Raw genomic sequence first — 27,816 nt, 5'->3', positions numbered from 1 at the left:
TCAATGTTATCTCAACCAGGCTTGATAATGTGTGGACAGGAACCTTATCTTGACCTTCAGCATATGCCACCATATTCTCGACCAGTTGGCCATGCAAACAGAAAATGGCCAACAAGGCTGGTACATGCTCCCCACACTCAGGTTTTCACTCTTGGGTTCAGAGAAAAGGTGCAGTCTTGTCCAATCCTTGATGAAGCCTTTCCAGCTGATCATGGAGGAGAACTGAGTCCTCATTTATAATGATATTTTATATTATACTATAAACAGATACATATTTATATGTGGGTCACCTGTTTATATCACACTGTATACAGATACATATTTACATGTGAATCAGCTTTTCATGAAATAGAAGTTGGACTTTGCTGACCAAAGTGGAGGTGGATTAAGTTGCACTGACATAAGATCAAAGTTCTAATGGGCTTTGGGGACTGACATCTAGATCTTTATATGAATCAACTGATGAGGATATTTTCTTGATAGGGACTTGATAAGAATTCCACTCAATAGCATTTTGGGGACACCAGTGATATTAATTATAGCAATATCAGTTACTACTATGCCTATAGGCAATTACTATGTGTTCTACACATTTTTACATATATTAACTCATTTAATTATTATTGCAACAGATAGGATAGATACTATTATTTCCATTTTGAAGATAAGATAATGCACTGAGAGATGAAGTAATTTTCCCAAGGTCACACAGCGGGTGCAGGAAAGCATGAGCCAGACTCAATAAGAATAAAAGCAACATTAGCAACAGAGATAGATATTGGTTCCAGCTGGTGTTGGTAGATAAATGGTGGGTAGTGACATCTTTTAAGGACTCACCAGAGTCATAAAAAAAGGTGTTGGTTGTTGTTTGGCCTTTGCAATTGTGGGGATGATTACACAGCAGACCCTGCATACCAGTGCCTCCAAGACATACACCCTGACTTAGTATTGCCTGAGGAGGGGGGGCTATGGAGACAGGTGGTGAGCTCAAGACTCTGGGGGATTCCTTCAGGTGTGTGTCCAGCATTTCTAGAGTGGGCTGCTTAGAGAAGTGTGATGAATAAGGAGAGTCCTCTGTGGTCTCCTCATTCTTCTTTTCATTGTTAGCCTGTCTACATTATTCAGGACCTAATAAGGTTGACCTTGTTCCCTGTGTTGAGTTTAGGAGCTTTCCTTCTCCAATTTCTGGGGACAGGAAGCCTCAGAATGCAAGATAATAAAATGTATGATAGCTTGATTTCCAGCATTGACTGTCATTGTTGTATTCCCCAAATTTATAGCATATCTACCTTAAAGCATAGAAAGTTTTAAAAACAACTTTCACAAGCTTAGATTTGAAGATTTTGCCACGGAAGAGGAATACATAGGGAAGTGCCCGTGGCTCGGGGCCCTGTCTACCTCCTCTGGACCTAGGGCAGGGATTCCAGCTGGCTGGCCACCTTCGAGGCCTCCCCTCCATAACTGGTGCTCACTGGCACCAGCGTGGGAGGGATGCCAACTGGTGGGGAGGAGTGTGTGGAGAGCAGCCGTCTCCCCAGTCCTGCTGCCCACACCTACCTCTCTGGACCTGTGACTGGGCCTCCTCAGTTTGCAGCTTGGCTTGGCAGTACTGCTCTATGCAACAGTCTCCAAGAAGTCTCTGTGCCTCCCCAGCAGCTGGGGCACCCGAAAGGGCAGGCTGGATAAGTCTCAGTAACACAGAGCAGCCCCAGGGAGAGGGCCGCTCCATGGCTCCTGGGCTGGCAGACCTGGAATGAGTTGGCAGGCCTAATTCCAGTCCTGAGGGACAGGTACCCACATCAGGAAACCACCATCCTAACTGGCCCCATTTTTGGCAGTCTGAACTGAGAGGCTAAGAAGGGAAAGGAGAATGTAGAATTCCACCCCACCTCAAGCGCAGGCCTGTGGGTGGCGGGGAATGAAGGGGGTAAGCCTGGAGGGCCAGGTGAGGAAGGGGACACAGAGGAGATATCACGTAGCCCTTGAGTTGCCAGCTGAGCAGGGTCTGTCTTTGTAGCATTCATCCAGGCCCTCATTTATACACCCACAAGGGGCACTCAAGTTTGGCAAGAATGCATGGAAGAAAATATATTTTTCTCCAGCAGTAATTTCATTCCATGACACTGGTTAGGACCCCCCTCCATCTGCTCCATTCCTCTCTCACACTCTTGCCAGGAAGGAAAATCCTATGTCCACACCTGGAATCATTGACCAGACGAAAACACTAAAACCACTTGCCCGCTTGTGCACACATTCTTCAACTTCCCAGAGCAACCCCTCTAGACATGGCTCCTGGTTATGCCTGTAACGACCTCTGGGAGACCTCCCCCTGTGGTGCTTTCCCCTAGCCCACCTGCCACCACCCATCCCATTAATGGAGCAGGATTAAGGAAGAGTGGAGCATTTCTGAAAGTAAGTCTGAGGAAGAGAGGCTTCTGAATATTGGATTGAGACTGGCTCCAAGGATATTGATATTCCCATAAGAAAGCCGTTAGCTTGCCCACTACTTTAGATCCCATAAATATTTCATTGGTTGATTTAAGCATTGAGATTTTAAAACACACACACACACACACACACACACACACACACACAGAGCACATTTTTGGTAACAGGGCCCTCCTGCTGTCCTCTAGTGCCTGGGCCTCTGACGTGGCTCTGGGTTAATGCCATGTGGTAGTTTTGAGACAGTCATCTGTCTACCTCACAGGAATCTAAATTTATATCTAAGCGGGGACATCTAGTGTGGCCAAGACAAGGTTTCCAGAAGATAAACAGTGGCTTAACTTGCATTTGTGACTCACTGAGGAAGTGCTGACCTCCTTGGCTGCCCACTGCTGAGGTGGCCAGTGTCCTATGAGCTTTCCACTTGCAGTTGAATTAATGAAGGGGCAAATTGGCTTTGATTATTGTATTTGGGGGTATGAGAAATATTGAGGCTATGACTTATGTAACTCTGACCTTGGACAAGATTGGGTTCCTACAAATTTCCTAATTAGTACAAAAATAAAGAGTTTTCACCCATTCTCTTGAACACAATGTTATAGCACTTTGATACTCTGAAATTCTCTTTTTTCACCATGAACTTCTCATATCATAAGGGGAAGAGAGTCATTCAACACCATCCAGAAAAACCTTTCAGTTATACCAAAACCTATGGGTCTAAATCCTTCTCTTCTCTAGGCTGCATAATGGCAGCTTTTAAGTGTCACATGTAAATATCAGTTGTAACAAATGCAGCTGCTTTCCTCAGAGTAGGGTTTGTGGAGTGGAAGGAAGTTTTGAGTTGGGAGGCCTGGCATATAGACCCAGTGTGGTCATAGGCTTGGATAAATCCCTAAGCTCATCACTTGTTTTTCATTTTCCAGTCACTAATTGACTGTTACTATTTTACTCATGAATCTTGGTTGCAAGTGAAGAACATTAAATTCCAATTGGCATGAAGAGAATAAAGGTTATTATCTCGTATAACTAAAAAGCCCAGGGGGTGGCTTTAGGTCCAACTGAATCCAAGGATTCACACAAATATCACAGGAATTTGTTTTTTCCCCAGCTCTGCTCTCTGTGTTGGCTCCATTTTCAGGCAGACTCTGTTCTGTTGGTGAGCTGAGGATCATCTTGCCTATTATTCTCAGCTTTGTGTCCAGTGGGAAATTATCCCTATTCCTGGATGCTCCAGTGAAAGTCTTGGGTGTGAACACTTTTGGTCCAATCTAGGTAATGTACTCATCCCTGAGCTTGTCACAGTAACCAATAGATGTGGCACTCTAGCCAGGCTCAGGTCACATGCCCAGCTCTAGGGCCAAACCTACACAAACCATTTGTGAGGAGAGAGAAGGCTGAAGGGCATTCTCGGGGAAGTCAGTGTCCTTGTACCATGAACTGAGGGGAAGACACTGTGCCAGTAAGGTTGATATACGACCTTTTCAAGGTTATCGAATGTCCTTCATATTGCTGAAACACCATAGTCAATTTTTGCTCCTCTCCTTACATGATAATCAGCACCATTTCACACACAGTTCACTCCTGCCATCTTGCATTGGTTTCTTCATTTGGATTTGGATGTTCCCACCCTTTCCTGTTTGTCCTTCATAGACTCTTCCTTTGCTGGTTCCTTTCACTCCCTGGCTGTGTCAATCAGGGGCCCAAACAGAAACTACACCAGAGATTTGAACAGAAAAAAAATAGAAAACAAAGAATTGTCCTATGCTAGTGTATTGTTCTTACTAGATATTACTTTATGCAATAGTAAAAAGTGGTTAAGAGAAGGGATAAAGAAGACTCTGAGGGACAAAGAGATAGAGTGAAAGCAGCGGCAACTTCTAGGATGAAGGAAATGAACAGAAAGGATCCCTTCCCCAGCTCTAGCTCTGAAGGGGCCATGACTGCTTCAGGAAAGGGAAGCCTACCAGAGGTGGAGAAACTTGCCAGAGAGTGCAGCACTGGTAGAAGCTGAAGGTGTGGCCTGCAGCTGGCCATGATGGCTGGCGAGGTGAGGGCTTCCTGTTACCTGAACCCAGTCCTCAATAAATAGCACCATATCAAACCAGCCTCTCAGTAAATTGCAGCTGTACACTTGAACCTGCTCAGGCCAAAACACTGTCATCAATTTTTCCTTCTTTCATTTTTCATATTTAACCTGACAGCAACTTCTGCTGATTCTACATACACAATGCCACTAGGACTGGACCCCACCACTTCTCCCTCCTTGGTCCAGGCCACTACATCTCTCACCTGGACAATGGTATTACCCCCTAGATGGAATCCCCAGTTTGCTCTTTCAAATATTTCTTCTGTTCCTTTCTGTTTTTCTTCTCTTTTGGACATTCCCCATTGTATCACACTTTTTGCAGTGATCTCACAGGTCTTAGATATTCTGTTTAGACTGGTGATTCTTTCCTCAGCCCAGTCCGGCTACAAAGAACCCTTCCAAGGGTATTCCTAATTTCTGTTGTAGATTTTTTTTATTTCTAGGATTTATTTCTGGCTCTTTCTTAGAATTTACAATTCTCTGCTTGTATTACCCATCTGTTGTGCTATTTTATCCATTAGAGTCTTTAGAATGTTGATCACAAATGTTTCAAACTCCTGTTCTGATAATTCTAACATCTCTGCCATATCTGAGCCTGGTTTTGATACTTGGGTCTGTCTCTTCAAACTATGTTTTTGCCTTCAAGTGTATCTTATAATTTTTTCTTTTTTAAAATGATAATTATTGGTGCATATTAATTGTATAAAATAATGGGTTCAGGTGTATCTGTGTTAACTCCCTTTGAAAAGGACCTCAACTGTAGCATCACTCAGACATCCCAAATTTCCTTCTCTGCCCCACGCTTGTCTTATCACTATGTAGTCTCGAGTCCTAGGAGAGCTGAGGCTCCCAGTCCCTTCTCTGCTGGAGTTCATTTTGACCTCTGCAACCATGGTCAGGTAGTTGTCAGACTCTAAGAAGCAAAAGGATGATTTCCCCAAATGTAAATCCTGAATCATGATTAGAAATTTAATAATGAGAAATACTAGAAATACTAAATATTTTGGAAGAATTGATTATTGTTTCAACTTCTTATTATTTTTCAAGTCCCTGAGACTCTGGTTTTGGTCAAAAGTACTCAGACTTTTGACATAAAGAATCAAGCAAGAAAAATCCAAGTGGTTGGCCAGGGCTGGGGTCAGTAGTCACAGAATAAACACAACTTACCCTGCACTCTAGTAGCCAGGCCTGGTGAGATGATTAGACTGGGTTCTTTTCCCAGGAGTTCATTGTTTTTACTCTAATAAGCATTTATTAAATGTAAGTATGTGCAACAATTTTACTGGGACCAGGTTGAGGTAGAGGTTGGGGCCAAAAAGAAATAAAATATTGTTCCTGCTTCCCAAGGGGTTCAGAACCAAGTAGGATTCAAATGCATTCAAATAACACAGAAGTTAAGGACAAAACGGGCTAAATAAGGGGAGAGGTAGCTGAGTCAAGCTTGGCAGTATGCAGCCTTTAGATTCCAAAGGAAACACCAGGTTAGGCAAGAGTCACGTCTAAATTCAACAGAAGCCATGAGTATGGGAATCTAACTTGAAATTTCAGGCAGGTAAGCGGAAAGATATGGAAGGCATTGCTTTTAAATCCTGTTTTAAGAGTTAGGACAAACACACCTTTGTAGTTATTAAGGCTTTACATTATTATCGTATTCGTTCTTTTCAGTATGATTTTGTACTGCTCTTTCTCCAACTGTACCGTGTCAATAGAAAATAGACCCAGGTTATTTCCAGAGTAACTATATATTCATAGGCATCTTCTCTGTTACTTAAAATAAGAGAACGGTAGTACTGGTTTGAGATTAAGTTCTTATTTCCTAGGGATGCTATAGCTTTATCCTATAATGCACAAATTGAAGTGTGGACTATAACGAGGTTTGGGGATAGGTAATATCTATCTATATGTAGAAAGATCCTATCTTTCTACATATAGATAGATGTAGATATTATATACATAGATGTTGGTTTATAAATGTATAAAATTAACTTAGAGGTACAGAAAGATGAAAAATTGTCAAAATATGGGGACCTCTGGATACAGGGTTATGGTGGAGACAGTATAAAAATAAATGACTCTGAAATTAGCTTTGAGTGCAAGTCTTGGCCCAACCACCGAATTCTGTGGCCTTGTTCTCTGAGGTTCAGTTGCCTCACCTGAGTACTTGGGATGAAAAGTTGATCTACTTTACATAGGTATGGTGGAAGGCCACTACCAATTATTTCTACTCCTCTGTGGATGGAACATGGTTGTACAAGAGGAAGGACAGAAATCTAGCAAGACCAGTCTACTGGTATAAGGGACCCAAGGGTTCAGCTTCTCTATCCTATCTCTCCCTTTCCATCTTCCCTTCATCTTCTGCCATCCCTGCCCTCCCCATTGCAATCCTCTGTGAATTGCACTAGGATTTGGGGGAAAACACTGAAGTGGGAATTTGAACTTAGTATTGGTAGAACACCAGGCTCTAGTGTAGTTCTTCCACTATGAAAAGCATTGTCAATTCTCTGGATCTCAGCTATCATCAGTACAAGGAGGCTAGGCTCCATGCTGTGAAAGGCAGTTTTTCAAGCTATGAGCCACTGCTCTCATTTTACACAGTGACCAGTGTGTACACATGAGATGTATGTGTGTGTGCACACACACACATACACACAAGCCTCTGCATTCACAAATGTAATGGAAACATCAGTTTCACAATGTAATGGTTACCACTACTATGTGTGATATATTCTGATATTTTCTGTCCTGCTCTGTCTGAATATATGTCATTAAAGCATTGCATGCCTTGGCCAAGTTAATTGATTTCAAAAGCAGCCATGGGTTGGGATTGGAGTTCAAATAACACTGGTCTTAGCACCCTCCCCTTTCTGATATATGGGATTCTAATGCCTAAAGATGCATCCCAATACTGCAGTCTCCAGAGCCTTGATTCAAATTTCCTTTATGAATACTTTATAGCAAGTGGCTTTTACTCAGAAGTAGCATGCTTTGGAGACATCCCCATATTGATCCTATTGGCTCTCTAGGGAGGCTGGTGACAAATCCCAATTCGCAGGTGAATGACCTTAGTCTTCAGTGGTTGTATACTTTGAGGTCCCATGGCAGATACTGTAGATGGCTGGAGGAGGTCTCTGACTAAATCGTTTCTGTCTACTCTCTCTAGAGAAGGACAGGATCATGTTAGATATATTTGCTTTGCAGTCTAGACATTTAGGTCTCTTTTTAATGATATATTTTTGGTGCCAAGACATGAAAGTGTTGAGAAATTGGTCAAGTCCCAGGTCCACTAGTGCCCTCTTTGTAATTTGAACTTTATATTGATCATAGCGTCTATGGCATTAAATGACACTTACCAGTTTATGTATTTGTCTCTCTACTGAACTATTAATTCCTTAAAAGCACAAACTGATTTTCATTTAGTGATTTATCTCTAGATTATTATCAAAGGGCCTAGAACACAGCACGTACTCAATAAGTGTTTGTCAAATCGATTTAAGTAAATTTGTGAAGCAACTCTAGATAAGAGCTCCTTCATCTTGACCTTGTTCTGTGCCAGCTGGATCAGACACAAGAATAGAGGGTCCTTGGCATTAGAACAGGGGCTTATTGAGCTATATTACTTTTAGGTAAATCTCTTTGGTATCCTGTCTATTTTCTTTGATTCTCTTCTTCCTTTAATGATAAAATTTCCTCTGCTGATGTACCAGGACCCCTCTGTGCCATCTTCTGTCTCTCAAAGCATTTAATAAACTAACTCATAATATGATTAATGTAGTATCCTTTCTGGGACATTTAATAAAAACAGTAAGTATCAATTCAAGGAATGGTAGACTTTGGATGTTAGATCTCCACGTATCAAGTAGCTTGATAATGGAGGTGTTTTAGGATAGAACTGAGACAGTGGGAAGTGCCTGACTGTACTAAGGCTCTTTAACACAAGCACTTCTCTACTTGTCTATAAAACCATCCCAGATTATATCTGTGTGATGCAGATGCAGAATCATAAATCAGACAGCCCATTGTACGTTTGGCATGATTTTGTCCTTGGTTATGTATTTCTATGTTTTTTCTTCCACATATTTCCTATGTGTTCATTTTTGTTCTCTAGGGATGTGGAAAGGCTGCCTCAGTCAAGAGTTTACATTTGTCTAAGGTGACCAGATCTCAAAGAGGCCAGTGTAGGAATAAGACTCCATCAGGATTCAGTGATTCTTAGTATTAAGGGAAACAGGCCACTTGACTGTCCCTTTGACAATCACTCCACAGCCTTGGTAGGAGCCCTAAAGTTTACTTGGACTCCAAGATTTTCAATGCTAAAAATATAGTTGCTTTTTTGTTCTTTGGGGGGTTTTTGATACCATACATTTTACATTAAAAAATAGAGACTATCCCACCTCCTGCAGGGTATCTGATAACTATGTGGTGGTCTCCACAGCCTGAAACATGATTCACAACATGATTATAAGTGCTGGCTCTGCCTGTGACTTCAGGCTATATAGGTCTTGGGAAGTGAACATAGCTTTGTTCTTATGTCAGATATTCACTACATGCTGGCTAAGGCCAGGCACTGTGGAAAGGCTGAGATGCAAACATGTATGGGAAAGTCGCAAGCCTTTAAGGGTTGGACAGTATAGTGGGAGGAATACAGACTGTGAAGATACTTTTGAAGTAGGGCAGACATGATCCTTGTGGATTAGGTAAGATGGGATCCTGGTGTGGGAAAAGTTAGTTACTTGGGGAGAAATTGGGAGCTGCTGTCATAGAGGAGGGGAAATCTGTGCTGGACTTGAACATAAGTGTAGAGTTAGGGGAGGGAAGAAGACACTTGAATGAACAAAAACACAGTTATGGGAAATATAGAAGTTGAATGTACCCACAGCACAGAATGAGCAAGAGTTGATGAAACAGTGGAAAATTAAGTTTAAAAAGTAAGTAGAAAAAACAAAAAACAGGGGGCTGGGATTGTGGCTCAGCGATAGAGTGCTTGCTAGCACGTGTGGAGACCTGGGTTCAATCTTCAGCACCACATAAAAATAAATTAATGGAACAATGGTATTGTGTCCAACTACAACTAAAATAAATAAATAAATATTAAAAAACAAAAGAATAAGTAGTTAAAACTAATGAATGCCAAAGGAAGTTATTTGAATTGGTAAGACATATACCTCAGAAAAATAAAGATTGTTGCTTTTTTATATACACAGTAAAGACCAGCATTTTAAGTAACTGTTATTAGTTACTTAAAAGATTAGTGGTTTTATTTATTAATCTATTTATTTATTAATCTATTTATTTATCAATCTATTTATTTACATTTTATCCATAAACCTTTTTCCATATTTTATTGGTGCATTATAGTTATATAATGGTGGGATTTTTTTGGTTACATATTTATAAATGCATACAATATAACAATGTAATTTGGCCAGTATTATTCCCAAATATTTTCCCTTTCCCTCCCTTCCTTTCTCCCTGGGTCAGTCCTTTTTCTCTACTGATCTCTCTTTGATTTTCATGAGACTCACCCCACTTTTCTTTTTCTTCTTCCTCTCTAGCTCCTACACATGAGAGAAAATAATTGATACTTGACCTTCTGAATTTGGCTTATTTCTATTAACATGATGGTATCTAGTTCCATCTATTTTTCAGCAAATGCTCTTATTCCATTCCTTTTTGTGACTGGATAGAGCACCATTGTGTATATACACCACATATATTTTGCTCCTGTTAACATGTTTCTGTTTTGAGAAATGCAAATGTTCCCAATTTTTACTCATTGTCCTTTGACTGATTTTCTGTCTGGTTTCATCTGATTTTATTGAAAGAGGAAAGTGACATACAGAGAGATGAAATGAGTTAACAAAGGTCACATAAGAAACTGACAGAACTGAAAATGAGAAGGGGCCTCCCACCCCTCAGCCTTGCATTCGACAGCAGAGGTCAGGCTCTGCTCTGTACCAGCTCATGGTTGGATGCCTGCAGGAAACTCCTGAACACCAGGCATGGAACCCTCAGTCAGAATGCCAGTGGTCAAGTGAATGGAATAGGAAAACACAGGGGCAGGACATGAAATGACAAAGGTCTCCGAAACAGAGTCACTGATGCTCACAGTACATGGGGAGTGTGGAGAGCAGGGCCTCACCTAGGCTGTGCTGGGAAGGTTGAAGAGCTGGCTCAGAGCCATCTTTCCTCTTCTTTCCCTGCTCCCTCTTAGCCCAGGTGGGATTTCTCTCTCTTCAGTGGCACTGTAGGTTCTCCAGTAAAAGTGAAGAAAATTTTTATCCATCTTTACAGAATATAAAATAATAATAGCTCTTTTGAAAAAGATGATAATGATAGTATTGATCATACTGATGAAGCTCAGAGAAATTAAAGGATTTACCTCAAGTTACATAGTGAATGGCAGAGCTAAATCTGGGTGGCAGTCTGCTCAACTCCAAGGTGTGCCATAATCACTGTGCTTCCTGCAACCTACAGGAGCTTCCAGGAAAGAACTCCCTTTCTTTCTAAGCCTGACAGATCTAAGATCTGCCCACACCCTCCACAGCATCAGTAACTTCTCAGAGGAGTGAAGGGTAAGTGGGGCTGGTGCTATGGCTGCCCTTTTGTGTGGAAGAGCTGTATAGAACTAAAGATTTGATAGTTCAGACACCTCTCAGATAGTGGTAGTACTAGTACTAGTACTAGTAGCAGCAGCAGAATCATAACAATACCTTAAATATGCATCAACCTTTAAGGATTTCAAAACATTTCATTTGCATGTTCTCATTATAACCACTTGGCTTGGTGGATGGAATGGGTATTACCCTTAAGGGAACTAAAGATCAGCTTCAAGGTTGAGAAGGAAGTTGGAAAAACTAAATGGACTTCAATATTGTTTATTATAACCTACAATTGAAAACATTTTCTATTGTGAACCAGAGTATTGTAATGTCCTTTGATCTATTCTATTCTTCTATTCTTATTCCATTTCATTCCATCCCATTCCATCCATCCATTCCATTCTATTCCACCCTATTCCATTCTATCCTATTTTATTCCACTCTATTCAATTTGACTCCATTCCATTCCTTTTATTCAGAAATGTTGGTCACAACCCAATAAATTGATTTAATGACATGCTAATCACTGTAACTCTAAGTTTGAAAACACTGGGTAAAAAGTCTCTCCTACTCTGATGTGTTATGGTTTCATGATACAGTAGAATATGGAATCATGAGTTATTCACTAATTTGAATATAAATATCAGAACAAGATTAGGCCCTGAAGTGAAGTGAGAACAGTGACCTCTTGCCCTGCTCCAATGCTCCCTCAGATGTGATTTTTAAGTCCAACTACTTTTTTTATTCCCATTTATTTTACACACACACACACACACACACACACACACAAATACACACACATAAACACAAATATATTCTAATTAGTTACACATGAAAGTAGAATGTATTTGACACATCATATATGAATGGAGTATAACTTCTTATTTGTCTGATTGTACATGATGTAGAATTACACAGGTCATGTAATCATAAATGCACATAGGGTAATCATGTCTGATCCATTCTACTATCATTCTTACCCTCAGGCCCCTCCCCTCCTTTCACTCCCCTCTGTCTAGTCCAAATTACCTCTATTCTGTGCCCCCCCATTGTGAATTATCATCCACATATCAGAGAAAACATTCCAGGCCAACTACTTTTAAATCTTTTCCCCACCTGATATTTTCCCCTACCCCACTTTCTAAGTAATGTTCTTAGAAATATAGTTTGTAATTTGTTGGTTTTAAACTTTAGTTAATGCATTTCTGTCTACTAATCATCTCTTATTAAAATATTGGGCTAACAACTTGATATCAAGATAGCAGTTTTATGGCTCCTAAAGTTTGTGGGAAATATGGCTTAGGTATAATTCATATTACCAATCTCCTAAACAAAACAGACCTTTCCCCCATTTGCCCCCCAGTTACAGACAACACTGTTCCCTTCTCATGAAAAATCTGTAGCAGAGGGACAGAGAAGAATTCATATTCCTAATAAGCAGGAAAATAACCAAAGAGAGTGGGAGAGGAAGGAAGTATTGGAATAGATATGTTTTGCTCTTGATCCCAAATGTACTGTTCATAGACTTCAGTCCTTCCTTGGAGGGGAGAAGGGGAGAAGCAGCTCTGAAGGCTCTGCTGGTCATGTCATCCACAAGGAAACTTGCTGCATGGGAAACGTGCTCAGGCATGCATCTCAGTTCTAAACAGGTCAGGAGACATCTGGATCCAAACCTGAAAGTAGAATTTTGAGCAACTGGTTAAAGGAACCAGAAACATATTAGTTGAGAATTTTATTTATGAATTTATTTATTGCCACAAGCCTGAATTATATTGCAATTGACTTGTGTTTTACCACTCAGAATCTTATTATCAGATACTCAGGTTTGGGAGACCCAATTGTGAACATTATTGCAAAAAATCATGTTAAATTTTAAAAAACACACAAATATGAAGACAAAGCTATTGATATGATGAAAATGAATTAGACTGAAACTTAGATTGAATATTCCATGAATGCTAAGCCCATAATTTCACTACATACTTACCCATCATCTAACTTGGGGTGTGGAGTCTGTTTGGCACCATTAAATGATTCCAGTGTTGTTATTAAGGCTCATACTAGAAATGTAATCCTGTGACCGACAATGAATTAGAGCTGTGTGTTAGGATTGTATCTGAAGCCACAGAATTAATCTTGGAGTCCTACAGAAAGGTCTTACTGCAATGGGAGGCTACACACAACACATAGGCATAATAGCATTAAGGGCTTCCAAGTGCAACTTGAAAAATTGGGTATTCACTTAACTCCATGGCCTGTGCAACAGATGAGATTGCCAACAGAACAATATTCTGTTGCATTTTTCTGACCTTTCAGGATCTAAATTTGCAACCTGCATCAGCAAAACTTTTGGCAATGAATTCTATTGAAATCAAAGAGCAAAATTTCTGCCTCTTATTACATGAACAGTTCTTGCTGACGTCAATGAGAGTTGTGCATGCATAACTGAGGGAAGATTTTGGCCTGGGCCATCAACATATGAGAACTGGCACAGTAGGCTCACATCAGAACTCACTCACTGGCCTTCTGATAACATGATCTACTCATTCCTTACTGTCTCCACATTGGGATCTGAGCCTTACAGTTTCAAGCATCATCTAACACAAAAATCGAAGCCAAATACACATGGAGGGTAGATGGGGTATAAGCCATGTGAGTGGGTCACTATTTAACTGCACATTTTACAAACAGATTCTGGGTCACCTCCTCTTGAAGTTTACTCAGCTTCTAATTTAGGCAGCCCATGAGATAGGCAAGGAATCATAACCTACTTCCACCTTACTGTTTGGTTTCTGCCCTTAAGATTACACTGCCTATGCTAATGTCAGTCTCCTGCTGCTGGTATAGGAGATGCTACCAATGACATTCTGTGCCTGGGGCTGAGGAGGCAGCCCAGAAAGTATCTAATGGATAAATGGATTTTTGTAAGGCAAGAGACAATGGTTTGCGGTTACAAAGTGTGTCAAGCACAGCACTGTCTTATATTTATTAAATTATTTAACCCTCAGCAACCTTACCATGTAGATTTATTCTTTGGTAAATGAGAAGACTATAGTGAAGTTAAAAAACTCAACAGATCTAAGTGGTGGAGCTGGGATTTGAATCCAGGACGTCTGGCTCCAGAGGTCAGACTGTTGTTCACTCTGCTAAGTGGCCTCAGTTAAAATATAGGTATTGTTTATCATTAATTAGTTATTAGTAGAGTAATGCTTATTGATAGCCAGACAATCCTACAGAGAAAAGAACATTTACTAATAAGAGCTTGCCAAGAACATTTACATGGGTCTTCATCGTTTGAAAAAGGTTTTCTTTTATTTGAACCAGAAATTTTTTCTAATATGGGAAGTAATATTGTAATCTCCCAGACTAACCAAGTGTTGTAGTCTTGATAGTTTCAGTAGTAAGGGAGATGAATTTTGCAGTGAATTTTAGAGACAAATTTTACATACAGCACATTGAAACAAATTAACAAAAGTTACACAGCCCATTATCCCCTTCAGCTAATTTTTCATTTGGGTGCCTGGGTGTGTGTGTAGTTTTTTATTTGTTTGTTTTCTTGCTTTTTAAAGTTAAATGTACATAGGTTATGCTTTGGCAATGTTAGAAAGATTCTCATTACTGCTTTTTCTTTTTGGTACTGGAGTTTGAACCCAGAGATGCTCTACTACTGAGTCACATCCCCTGAAAGGTCTCTGGGTTCAAACCCCAGTACCAAAAAGAAAAGCAGTAATGAGGGTTTCACTAAGTTGCTGCTTCTGCCCTCAAACTTGAGACCCTCCTGCCTCAGCCTCTATAGTCACAAGGATTCCAGGCATGCACCACCACACCCAGCCTCATAACTGCTTTTTTTCTTTGGTAAATTGTAATTTTAAAAAATTGAAAAACAAATGTACAACTTGGAATGGATTTGAGGCAAATTGTGCCATAAGCAGATTTTCTTTAAGTGACTAAACAAAGTTTAAAAAGCAAGTAACAATAAAAGAAAATGTTTCTGGTACAAGACCAGCAGTACAAAAAAATAGTGTATGAGTACCTGGATAATCCACCTGTTTTGCAACAGTGCAACTTTCAAGTGCACATTGTTGACTGTCCTCAGTCAATGCAACATGCTGGCAATTCCTAAAAAAAGTTATTTTTAAAAAAGACATAACCCACATGTTCCCTCATTTGACCAACTCCATCTAAAGTTTGGATGTACAGAAGGGCTTAGATATATCCAGAGTAAGCCACATGCAACATGTTACTTGATCAATTTTTCTAAAATAAGGTTTCAGGACAATGACAGTAAGATAAGGGAAGAAAAAAAGGAGCAATTAAATACTAATTACTATACAGGCATTTTTTTTTGACAGTAGGGGAAACCTTTTATAGATAAATTACAGACAAAGAAAAGGCAAATAAACAATTTTGTACAAGAAATTTAACACATCCTGCACAATGTCTTCACTGTGCTGTCATCATTTGTATAAACTCTTCATAGTTTACTTGACCATCACCATCAACACCTGCTTCCCTGATCAGTTCATCAACATCTTCATCTGTTAACTTCTTTCCAAGTTTTGTCTTTGCTGCTGCACTAATACAGCCATTGCCCTCCTTATCAAACACACAGAGTGCTTCTCTAATTTCTTCTTCACTGTTTGTCTTTCATTTTTCTTGCCATCATTGTCAGAAATTCAGGGAAGTAAGTTATGCCATTACCATCAGCATCACTTCATTAATCATGTCCTGTAACTCTGCTTCTGTGGGATTCTGCCTAAGAGACCTCATTACAGTTCCTAATTCCTTTGTTGTTATAGTTCTATCACCATCCTTGTCAAATAGTGAAAAAGTTTCTTTGAATTCTGCAGTCTTCTCTTCAGTCAGTTGGTCAGTAGCTCTGCAAGCACTACCGGTTTCCAAGACCTGACTATACAACCACTTTTGTGGCTTTCTTGCTCCACTTTGACTCTCATAGCTGCTTTTGAATTTGGGTGGTAGCCATTTTCTCCTTTATAGGAGCATATCTACAAATACATATAACTTTATATATAAATATTCACTCTATATGGAGGTTCAAGAAACAAAGCTGCAACCAAAAGGTAGAACCATCTTGCTCCAAATCTTACTGGCAAGAGTGGAAAGAACATGATCTTTGTCTAAGAACTAATTCAGTCTCTGTAGAGGAATTTCCAGCTCAGGCTTGGTTTTTGTGTTACCCAGGGTGCACCTTCAGGCTGGTGGCTCAGCAGTAAACCTGCTTCTAATGTGGGACCCCTCATTGTCTGACGTAAGTAGGAATCACTTACTTTGTCCTCCTGCACTCCGATGCCATCTTTCTCTGTAGCTCAGCGTGCTCTTATCTTGCAGACATTGCTCATGGCATCAGGCAAGTGAGAGGCAGTAGATTCTAGGGAGACATCAACTTTTACTGCTTCCCATGATGCAAGGAAATCAAGAAAGGGAGCATGAGAGAAGGGCAGTGGGGGTATTATTTTAGCAATCCTGAATTTGAGAAGATGGTAAATTTCAAGTCTTTGGTCGAGTGAGGAATATGATTTGTCTATGATGACATGACTCATGAATGACAGAGCAAGAACAAGAATCCAGGGTACTTAACCCCCAAATCCTACTCCCTTCATTCCAAACATCCTAAAACACAGAATAGGGCCAGAAGCTTAAAAAACTTCCATATATGAGACATATCTAAAACATAGGACCCTTCACTTTCTGAGTCTATTTTATTTGGGCTTGTGTTTCTTAAACTTCTATCCACTGGCAGGACATGCAACACATCACATCAGAAATAACATAGAAGAGACAATGTGCTGCTTCATTGTCCCTTAAAAATATGTCCAAATTCCAATTAAATTATATAGTTCTTATATATTTTCTCTCCTTTTTTGTTTAGTTTCTCTTTTTTTAAGTTTTTTGAATTGATGCATTATAATTGTACACAAAAGTGGGCTTCATTGTTACACACGTGTATGTGAACATAACATAATCTGGTCAATTTCATTCCTCAATCCTTTCCCTTCCTCCACCCAGTCCCTCCTCCTCTGGTCCCTTTCCTCTACTCTACTGGTCTCCCTTTTATTTTTATGAGATCTGCCCCTCCTTTTCCTCCCTTTTCTACCTAGCTTCCACACATGTGAAATAGAGGACCCTTCACTTTCTGAGTCTTGTTTTATTTCACTTAACATAGTATTCTCTCAGTTCTACCCATTTTCTTGTATATTTGTCTCTATTTCTGTAGAATCCCTTTTGGAGAACATTTTCTGAGCTTGTTTTAACAATTTCAGAGACAATCTATAAGACTCATCTTGGGCTTCTTCACCTAATGCACCTAATAATAATCTATTATTCCATAATGATGGTCATCAGCTTCTATTTACATCCTTCCCAAGTTGGTGCACCTTTTGTCTCACAGTGTCTACTATATAATGATTAAATAGTTCTAGTTACTAAAATATGTATAGATTATACTAAAAACCTGTCTCTCAAGAACTTTGAGTCCCTAGATCTAGTTTTACTTTCTAGAGCAGAGATTTCAGACTGAGGTTTCATGGGTATCTCTTTCAAAACTGTGTTTTGTTTAGGCTCATTTTAAAAAATAATGAGTCATTATTTAAGAAATTGAATGATTTACATAAAAAAGGGTTTCTGGCTCTTGTTGAAAAAGAAGGACCTTGCAATGCTGCACCCACATTCCTATAGGGCAGGGCTTAGCTGGAAGTGGGTGGGTGCTGCCTTCTTTAGATGGACCATAAGTTCTCCTGTTCTCCACAGCCCTCCACTCCCTAGGGGTATCCACATCTTGAGGCTAAGTGTTACTTATTATTTATTATCATGCACACAGTGTTGTTTTTCTAGCATCTAGTTAGCTTCACTCCCTTATGTTACCTTTCTGAGTCCTAGAGGCGTGTATTACATTAGTGACCCCTGAAATTAGGCAGCCTGGAGCAAATTGCTTTTTCTTCTACACATTGCTTTATCTTCTACACGAAATACTTTTTAAAATACACTCTGTTTCCAGTTCTCTTTTTCTAGGTACAAAGCTTTAGTTCCTTCCAGCACCATCCCTTCTCTGGACTCTCTGTGGGCACCTTTTGAAACAAGGTACCCAGAATCGAACACAGTGATGGAGAACTAGAACTATTATTATCCTTTTCAAAGTTAAAGGTGTCTTTGGAATCTGTAAGTTGTGTGTGCAAGAAGTAGGGTAGACATTGCCTATTTTGTTTGCAATAACATCTTCTTTCTTCTGGACATAGTTCTCTCCTCTTCTCTGGGATCTATTCCTGGTCAGGCCTACTCTGGGAATTGCTAACTGCTATGAGACCCTCTCTCCTTGACCAGAAGGCTATTGCCACAAGCCACAACAGTTTTTCTGAGGACTTTTGTAGCTGGAGCTTGTAATTTGGTTTTCTAAGACTGTGAGGATATAAATCTGAAGCTACAGATCAGCCTCCCAGCTTGTTAGAAATGCTGGTCAGAAAAAAACTACCACACAGAGAGAAGTGGAGAGAAGAGTTTCAAGGACAAATAACCAGTAGCATCATGAAAGTCTCTGGTACATTTTGGTTATTTAAGTCAGTGTATTCCCTTTCTTTCTTTTCCCTCTTTCTCCCTATTCTTTCTCCCCCTTTTTCATTCTCTCCTTCTTTCCTTCCTTTCCTCCCTCACTTATTTTCATTTTCTTGATAAAAATTTTCTTATGCTAATGTAAACTGACTTTCTCCAGCTGGCACCCAAGCAACAAATTGTAGGTAACATATTGAGAGCCTCTCAGGTGATGTGACTATGTGAACAATGGCTATCTGGTTAAAAGAGCAACTCATCCCTCAGTGGGGTAGGCCATTCATTTCCTACGATTTCTACAACCACAGCAATTAGTTCAGGGCAACATATTTTGGGGAAATAATTGTATACTAAAGTGACTTCAACTATGTTTTCTTAATCTTTATATTTAGCTTATACTAAGTTAACAGTAAACAAGGTTTCAGTTTGATTGGCTGGGATTTTGAGGTACATGTCTAGTCATGCCATGGTCCCAGAGTATATATTAATCACCTCAATCCTTGCATCTTCAGGTTCTGCCTCATACTTTTTCAAAGACCTACAAAAACCTTCAAGACAGTTTATTGCATTTTGGGAAAGTGATTTTAAGCTTACCCTGGGGCCAGGAAACATACATTTAGGTAGATATTAATAAAGAGAAGGACAGCACTGTTTGCTTCCGACTCTGCTTTCATGGTGTGTATCCATGATCCCTGAGTTTGATTTCCAGCCCAGACCTGTCTTGTGGTTAGGGAGGGAAGACAGTGGTTGCAGCCCCCTTCAACCGCTGTCCTCTACTCCACTTCTCCCATCACACAAAGGTCCTGAGGCTAGAAAGACTGATTTGAAGAGGAGAACTTGCTTAAGGTCTGCCTCATCACAGGCTGGCCTTCCTGGACAAATGGCCAACCCATGCTTTTAATTTATTGGGTGACTAATAACCTTTTGGGTTTGAATAGGTCACCATCCTTCTCCAGGCTCATGGTAACTGAACAAATACTTGCAGCTTTCCCTGAGTCAGAGTCAATGATGGGTCTCTGTGTGTATGTATGTATTTGGAGATTATCATGTTCTTTCAATAATAAATGAGAACACCGTGCTCTAGGTTTGAAATATTTACAGCTCTTTGCAATTTAATTAGAAACAAGAATCCTAAGATAAATGAGTGTGTGTGTCTAGGTAGATAAATGCACTCAAGTCAAAGGAGAGATGACACTTATGAAAATTTTCACATTTAGAAATATGTAAATGTATGTAGAAAGTTGTAAAGCTTCACTAACTCAGTAAAAATAACTTTCTGTATTATGCTTCTTTGCTCATCCCCAAGTTGGAATTTTTTCTATGCATGTTTCCATTTCTAGTTTTTTATATTTCAAGAATCAGAAAAACAATGATTTTATGGGTAATATAAGAACACAATTTTTTTTCTAAACAAAAGGAAAAGTGACTTTAGATCACTAAAAATTCAATTTCCTGATATATTTTATTTCTAATAACTTTTTAATACCACAACAATTTGCAAAGGAAACTTAAACCTCCAAATTTATGTACACCTATGTATAACCATTATAAGCTTAGTACTATTTTATAATAGTAATTGTAATTTGGGCCTCTGTATCACAAATCTCTTTTTACCATCATGAATTAAAAAAAATTTCTGGCTGAGATTAGAGGTACATTCTGTAGTCATGCAATAAATCAAACATAACCAGATCTTACTGGAAGTAATGACTCAATACCAATTTCCCCTAACTTATGTGATAACATAGATCCAAACCATGGTTACTGTTGACGTCAGCGATATTAATTGGCTAATGCCTAACATGTCTGTTTAACGTGGCCTTGAGAAATCATCCTGAGGCAGCTCATTTAAAATATTGACTAATATGGCTTTGCTTTGCTAACAGTCTGAGCAAATTGGTTTTCCTTTGTTATATATTAGTACCTGGAACACTGCTTGGTTAGCATTAACTGACTGTTGTCAACCCTACTCATTTATAAATGTTAACCATAAAAAACATATATGTGAAATAAATAGAAACCCATTCAGAGGACTGAATCCAAAAGTTAAAAGCACAGAAGGAGCAGCAGCAAAGCAAATTCCCAAAGTCTTTTCTGATTTTATTGTCTTAAAAGCTAGTGACTTCTAACAAATACATGTCTAGTTTTTAGTTATGCCCCTTAATAATTCATTTCTATGACTTTGAATGGTAATTGCAAACAAATAAGGAATAACAGGTCTTTATAGAGAATATATTATTACTGCAGAATTCTTCGAGGTGAAGTAGCCCTGTCTTGCTTCATCCCCATTTCCATCCCTCAGGCTACTTTTTCTCCAAAATTCATACTCTTATATCTGTCCAAACTGATGAAACAAACAAACAAAAAAACCTACAGGAACTTAAAATGGGAGCAAACAAGCTAACAATGAACTACTATATCCCTTGACATTTATAAGCCTTTTCTCTCTGGCTAATGTAATTTTCCAGTCAGAAATGGGGAAGCCTTTCTTGAGGTTATGTCAGTACAAATGGTTGTAGAGGAGCCCGGAGACTCCATTTCATTCTTTGTAAGAGTCAGAAAAGAGTGATTGCTTCCTTGGCTTTGTGGCCCTGCTCATTCCTTAAGTGGTTGAGTAAAACACAACAAGACGTCTCAGGAGGGGAGCGCTCTAATGGGTTTCCTGTGATCCAGTGCCCCAGGGCCCTCCCCTCCCAGCAGGTCGCCATGGCAATGCCACACTCTTCAGTCTCTCTCTGAATCTTTTGTGATAGTGACGCCAACTTCTCATTTATAAAATTAATGCACTGTAGTTCAGCCTCACGGTTGCTAATAAAAGACCACCTCCTGTGGTATATACAAGGGAAGAAGTGATGCACTTACAGTAGTGTAAAAAGTGGCGTCTGGGGTTAGTTCTCCGTTAAATCAGCAGGACTGATGCTTATTCAACAATGTAGGTATGACCTACTAAGCAATAAGAAAAGCCTTGCAAGTTTTATTTTTCATTTTTCCCCTACCCTCTGACTCAAGATATATTATCTGTCAGCACATTTATCCAGAAGTCAGATAGCTCATTTGAGACCATTGGAAAAAAATGGAGATGCCCCCAGAGAAGTTCATATTCACACATCTTTAAATTGAAATGGTGTAGGGGAATCCATATGAGGCATTTGGTATGGGACAAGTAACCTTTACATAACTCTGAGCACAGAGGTGGAGCTAGTTGTATTCTCATCCATTCTGTTATACTTCCTCTATCTAGAACTTCCTTCCCTGAAGTGGTTAATACAATTGGTACCATCAATTATTGACCAGATTTTTTAGGGGAAAAGATTTATTTTGTTCGGTTATGCCAAATAAGCTTGTGCATATTTTTCTTAATAGTATCCTTATCCTGCCCTGCTCTACTCTGAATGAAATATATTGCATCTGGTAAAACTTACAGTGAATAACAACCCTGAGTTGTGCTCCAGGAGGTATGGGTGAGATGGTAAGACTACAGTGTCATCTCTCCAGTTAAAGACAAGTAAGCAGTATGGAAGACTTGTGCATGGCATGGTTGATCAAGTTGTTTTTCTTTCAGACAACTTGTTTCACATCCAGTTGAAACATGACCTCTTCTTAAAGATTCTGAAGTTCATTTGTGGCTTGATTATCAAGAAGGGTTTCAACATTTAATTGCTTTGAAGCAAAGTGATATAATATGATCAGATATCTTTGGAGTCCATGTCCCATGTTTTTCTTCCAAGCTTGTTAATAAAAGTGGTATATATCTTGAGTATGAGACTCCAGTGCTTTACACAAAACTAGGGAATAAATACATTGTGTTATTTTCATATTGTTGTTGTTGAAACAAATTGCTGCAAATTTAAAAGAACACAAAAAATATATCATCTTCAATTCCATAGGTCTTTAGTCTACATTGGTTTCATTGTACTACCCTGGGCTGAAATCACAGTGTTGGGAGGCTATGTTCCTTCTAGGGGCTCAAGGAAGCATCATTGTCCTTGCCTATTACAGTGTTGAGAGGCTGCTGGCATTCCTTGGCTGTCGGTCCTTGTCCATGTTCAAGGCCCGCAGCGGCTGGTCATCAGTCTGACAGTGACTCCTCTTCTGCCTCCCATTTCCATTTTTGAGAAACTTTTGATTACACTGGGGCCACTTGACTTGGATGATCTAGGACAGTCTTCCTATTTAAGTACAGCTAAACAGCAATGGCAATTCCACTTGCAAACAATTTTCATATAAGGTAATTTGTTTTTGTAGTTTGCAAGAACATATTGACAGATGACAGGAATTAGGATGTAAGCATTTTTGAATGGCCATTCTTCTGCCTCCTTCCTAAACAGAAGAATTTCAAGAATTTTCAAAAACTTTAAAATATATCCATAGATGTATCTCTGAAAGTTTCTGATTCACACCAAAAAATGAGAATTGCTTAGTCAGTGTTTTCATTATTTCAGAGTGGGATAGACTTTATTCTTGAGAATAGGTGTCATGACTTGAATACTGTGAAGGAGGAATTCTGGGATAAGTGTTTCTATGTTCACTGTAAGACGTAGACATGGGATTGACTCTTGGCATTCTGAAGTGTTTCCATTTTCCCTCACACAGAACGCAGATGCTGCAGAATGGCTCTTCAGATTAGGAAATAGAATAGTTCATCAATAGCAGTTTTCATGAGAGAAAAACCTGATAGAAAAGGAATAGCACAAATAAACATTAATTCCTGCTTGGTTTCTGTTATGGGTGTATTATGAGTTAAACATTTCTGTGTGGGACGAAAAGTGCCCACCTGACAAAGCTACTTGACAGTTTAATTTCATGTTTTTTCTTTTTCATCAGGGAGATCTCTGGAAATGGGGAAGAACTTCTTAAAGTAGCTCTTCAAGTTCACTGTGGATTGAGTCTCTGATTTCCACTGTGGTCCTTCTGTAAGTGTGCCACTGTCCTTACTCTCTGTGATATACTGGAACATTTTGGGGAAATTGGTCCACGGATATCAAGCTGTCAGCATATGCTAATACAGGGATTTTTAAAAGTCATTAAGAAAAGAATCAACACCTTTGAAAAAATTTAAATAGTTGAAAAGGGTGTCTCCCAATCCAGATTACAGCATTAATTTCCAGAAAAAAATATTTTTCCTGAATATTATTTTAGAAATATCAATTTCCTAAGCATTTTTTAATTTTTTTGTTTTAGTTATACATGATAGTAGAAGCACTTTGATACATCATATATAATGGAGTATAATTTCTCATTCTTTTGTTTACACATGGTGTAGAATCCCACCAGTCCTATAGTTATAAAGTTTTTTGAGTTCTTTAAGATAATGATGTCTGATTCATTCTACTATTCTTCCTACTCCCATATCCCACTTCTCTCCCTTCACTCCCGTCTAGGTAATCTAAAGTAACTCTATTCTTCCCTAGCTCTCTGCCCCTCCCCCCATCATTGTGAATTAGCACATTATAAGAAAAAACATTTGGCTTTTGGTTTCTTGGGATTGGCTTGTTTCACTTAGCATGATATTCTCCAGCTGTATCCATTTACTGGCAAATACCATAATTTCATTCTTCTTTAAGGATGAATAATATTCCATCATATATATATATATATATATATATATATATATATATATACACCTTTTTTAATTCATCTGTTGAAGGGTACCTAGATTGATTCCATAGTTTATCTATTGTGAATTGAGCTGCTATAAACATTGATGTAGCTACATAACTATAATATGGTAATTTTAAGTTTTTTGGGTGTAAACCGAGAAGTGAGATAGCTGTGCCAAATGGTGGTTCCATTCCAAGTTTTCTTAGGAATCTCCATATTACTATCCATAATGGTTACACCAATTTTCATTCCCACTAGCAATGTATGAGTATCCCTTTCCCCCCACATTCTTGCCAACATTTATCATTGTCTGTATTCTTGATAATTTTGAATGGCGTGAGATGAAATCTTAGAGTAGTTTGATTTACATTCCTCTAATTGCTTAAAATGTTGACCATTTTTTCATTTATTTGTTGATCAATTGTATTTCTTTTTGTGTGTGTATGTGTTCTGTTCCTTAACCCATTTATTGATTGGGTTATTTGGTTTTTGGTGTAAAGTTTTTTGAGTTCTTTATGTATGCTGGAGACGAATGCTCTAAATGAGGTGCATGTGGTAAAAATTTTCTCCCATTCTGTAGGCTCTCTCTTCACATTATTCATTATTTCCTTTCCTGAGAAGAAGCTTTTCAGTTTGAATCCATTTCATTTATTGATTCTTGATTTTACTTCTTGCACTTTAGGAGTCTTGTTAAGGAAGTCAGATCCTAAGCCAACATGGTGAAGATTTGGGCTTACTTTTTCTTCTGTTGGGCACAGGGTATCTGGTCTAGTGCCTAAGTCTTTGATACACTTTGAGTTAAGTTTCCTGCAGGGTGAGAGGGGTTTAATTTTATTTTGCTATATGTGTATTTCCAATTTTCTCAGCACTATTTATTAAATAGGCTATCTTTTCTCCAGTGAATTTTTTTTTTTGGTGCCTTTGTCTAGTATGAGATAGCTGTATTTATGTGGATTTGTCTCTGTGACTTCTATTTTGTATAGTTCATCTATGTGTCTGTTTTGGTGCCAACACCATGATGTTTTTGTTAATATGGCTCTATAATATATTTTAAGGTCTAATATTGTGATGCCTTCTGCTTCACTCTTCTTGCTAAGGATTGCTTTGGCTATTCTGTTTTTTTATTTTTACAAATGAATTTCATGATTGCTTTTGCTAGTTCTATTAAGAACATAGTTGGAATTTTAATTGGAATGGCATTAAATTTATATAATGGTAGTATGGCCCTTTTGACAATATTAATTCTGCCTATTCAAAAGCATGAGAGATCGTTCCATCTTCTAAGGTCTTCTTCAATTTCTTTCTTTTATGTTCTGTAATTTTCATTGTAGAGGTCTTTTACCTCTTTTGTTAGATTGATTCCCAAGTTTTTTTTTCTTTAAGCTATTGTGAATGAGGTAGTTTTCCTAATTTCTCTTTCAGTAGATTCATCACTGTTGTATAGGAACTCATTTGATTTATGGGTGTTGATTTTATAACTTGCTACTTTGCTGAGTTGATTTATGATTTTTAGAAGTTTTCTGGAGGATTTTTGGCTCTTCTAAATATAGAATTATGTCATTGACAAATAGTGATAGGTTGAGTTCTTTTTTTTCTATTCATATCCCTTTAATTTCTTTCTCCTGTCTAATTGCTCTGGCTAGGATTTCAAGGATGATGTTGAATAGCAGTGGTCTTGTTCCAGTTTTTAGAGGGAATACTTACAATTTACTCCACTTAGAATGATGTTGCCCTTGGATTTAGCATATATAGCTTTTATGATGTTGAGTATATTCCTACCATGTGTAGTTTTTCTAGTGTTTTGAAAGGGTACTGTATTTTAGCAACTATTTTTTTCTGCATCTATCAAGATGATCATATGATTCTTGTTTTTAATTCTATTGATGTGATGAATTATGTTTATTGATTTCCACATGTTGAACCAACCTTGCATCCCTGGGATGAACCATACAGGATTGTGGTGCACTGTCTTTTTAATGTGTTTTTATATGTGATTTGCCAGAATTTTATTGAGAATTTTTGCATCTATGTTCATCAGGGATATTGGTCTGAAGTTTTCTTTCTTTGATGTGCCTTTGTCTGGTTTGAATGTCAGGGTGATATCAGCCTTATAGAATGAGTTTGGACAGGTTCCCTCCTGTTCAATTCATGGAATACTTTGAGGAGTATTGATGTTAATTCTTTGAAGTTCTTGTATGGCCATTTTGGCAATATTAATTCTGCCTATCCAAAAGCATGAGAGATGGTTCCATCTTCTAATGTCTTCTTCAATTTCTTTCTTTTGGCTGAGAATCTGTCTGGTCCAGGGTTTTCTTGATTTGTAGGATTTTGTTGGTGTTTTCTATTTTATTACTTGTAATTCATCTGTTTATATTGTGTCTGTCCTCTTGATTCAGTTTGGATAGGTCATATGTTTCTAGAAATTTGTCAATGTCTTTAAGGTTTTCTACTTTATTGGAGTATAAATTTTCAAAATATTTTCTAATGATCTTCTGTATTTTAGTCATGTCCATTGTGATATTTCCTTTTTCATCATGTATTTTAGTAATTTGAGTTTTTTCTCTTTTTCTCTTCATTAGCATGGCTAAGGGTTAACAATTTTATTTATTTTTTCAGAGAACCAATTTTTGTTTTGTCAATTTTTTCAATTGTTTCTTTTGTTTCAATTTCATTGACTACAGCTATGATTTTAATTATTTCCTGTCTGCTACTGTTTTTGGTGTTGATTTGTTTTTGTTTTTTTCCCCTAGGGATTTGAGTTGTAATGTTAGGTCATTTATTTGTTGACTTTTTATCCTTTTAATGAATGAGCTCAATGAAATGAACTTTTCTCCTCTTAGCACTGCCTTCATGGTGTCCTAGAGATTTTGATATGTTGTATTGGTGTTCTCATTTATCTCTAAGTATTTTTTTATTTCATCTCTGATTTCTTCTGTTATCCATTCATCATTCAATATTACTTAGTCTCCATATGTGAGAGTAGCTTCTATTTTTTATTCTATCATTGATTTCTAATTTCATTCCACTATGATCTGATAGGATTCAGAGTATTGATTCTCTTTTATTTTTTATTTTTTTGTATTTGCTAAGAGTTGCTTTATGGCATAAGATATGGTCTATTTTAGAGAAGGATCCATGTGCTGCTGAGAAGAAAGTATATTTGCTCATTGATGGATGAAATATTCTACATATGTCTGTTAATTCTAAATTATTGATTTTATTATTTAGATCTAGAGTTTCTTTGTTTAGTTTTTATTTGGAAGATCTATCTAGCAGTGAGAGAGGTGTTTTAAAGTAACCCAATATTATTGTTTTGTGGTATATTTGATTCTTGAAGTTGAGGGGGGTTTGTTTGATGTATGTAGATGCTCCATTATTTTGGGGCATAAATAAAGAAGGGTTTGTTTGATGTATGTAAATGCTCCATTGTTTGGGGCATAAACATAAAGATTGTTATGTCTTGTTGATGGATTATTTCCTTAAGCAGTATAAAATGTCCTTCTTTGTCCCTTATGATTAACTTTG

The 27,816-nt window shown here is 38.3% G+C and overlaps 1 pseudogene; it reads right to left on the bottom strand.

The window, feature by feature from the left end:
• Positions 1 to 15,573: 15,573 nt before the first annotated feature.
• Positions 15,574 to 15,900, bottom strand: LOC143379467 (calmodulin pseudogene; annotated as a pseudogene).
• Between the last annotated feature and the right edge of the window lie 11,916 nt (positions 15,901 to 27,816).

This window comes from Callospermophilus lateralis, chromosome 13 (assembly GCF_048772815.1).
Source record: "Callospermophilus lateralis isolate mCalLat2 chromosome 13, mCalLat2.hap1, whole genome shotgun sequence".
NCBI classification, from domain to species: Eukaryota; Metazoa; Chordata; class Mammalia; order Rodentia; family Sciuridae; genus Callospermophilus; species Callospermophilus lateralis.
The sequence above is the reverse complement of the archived record's forward strand: the minus strand, read 5'-3'. Positions and strand labels throughout refer to the sequence as shown.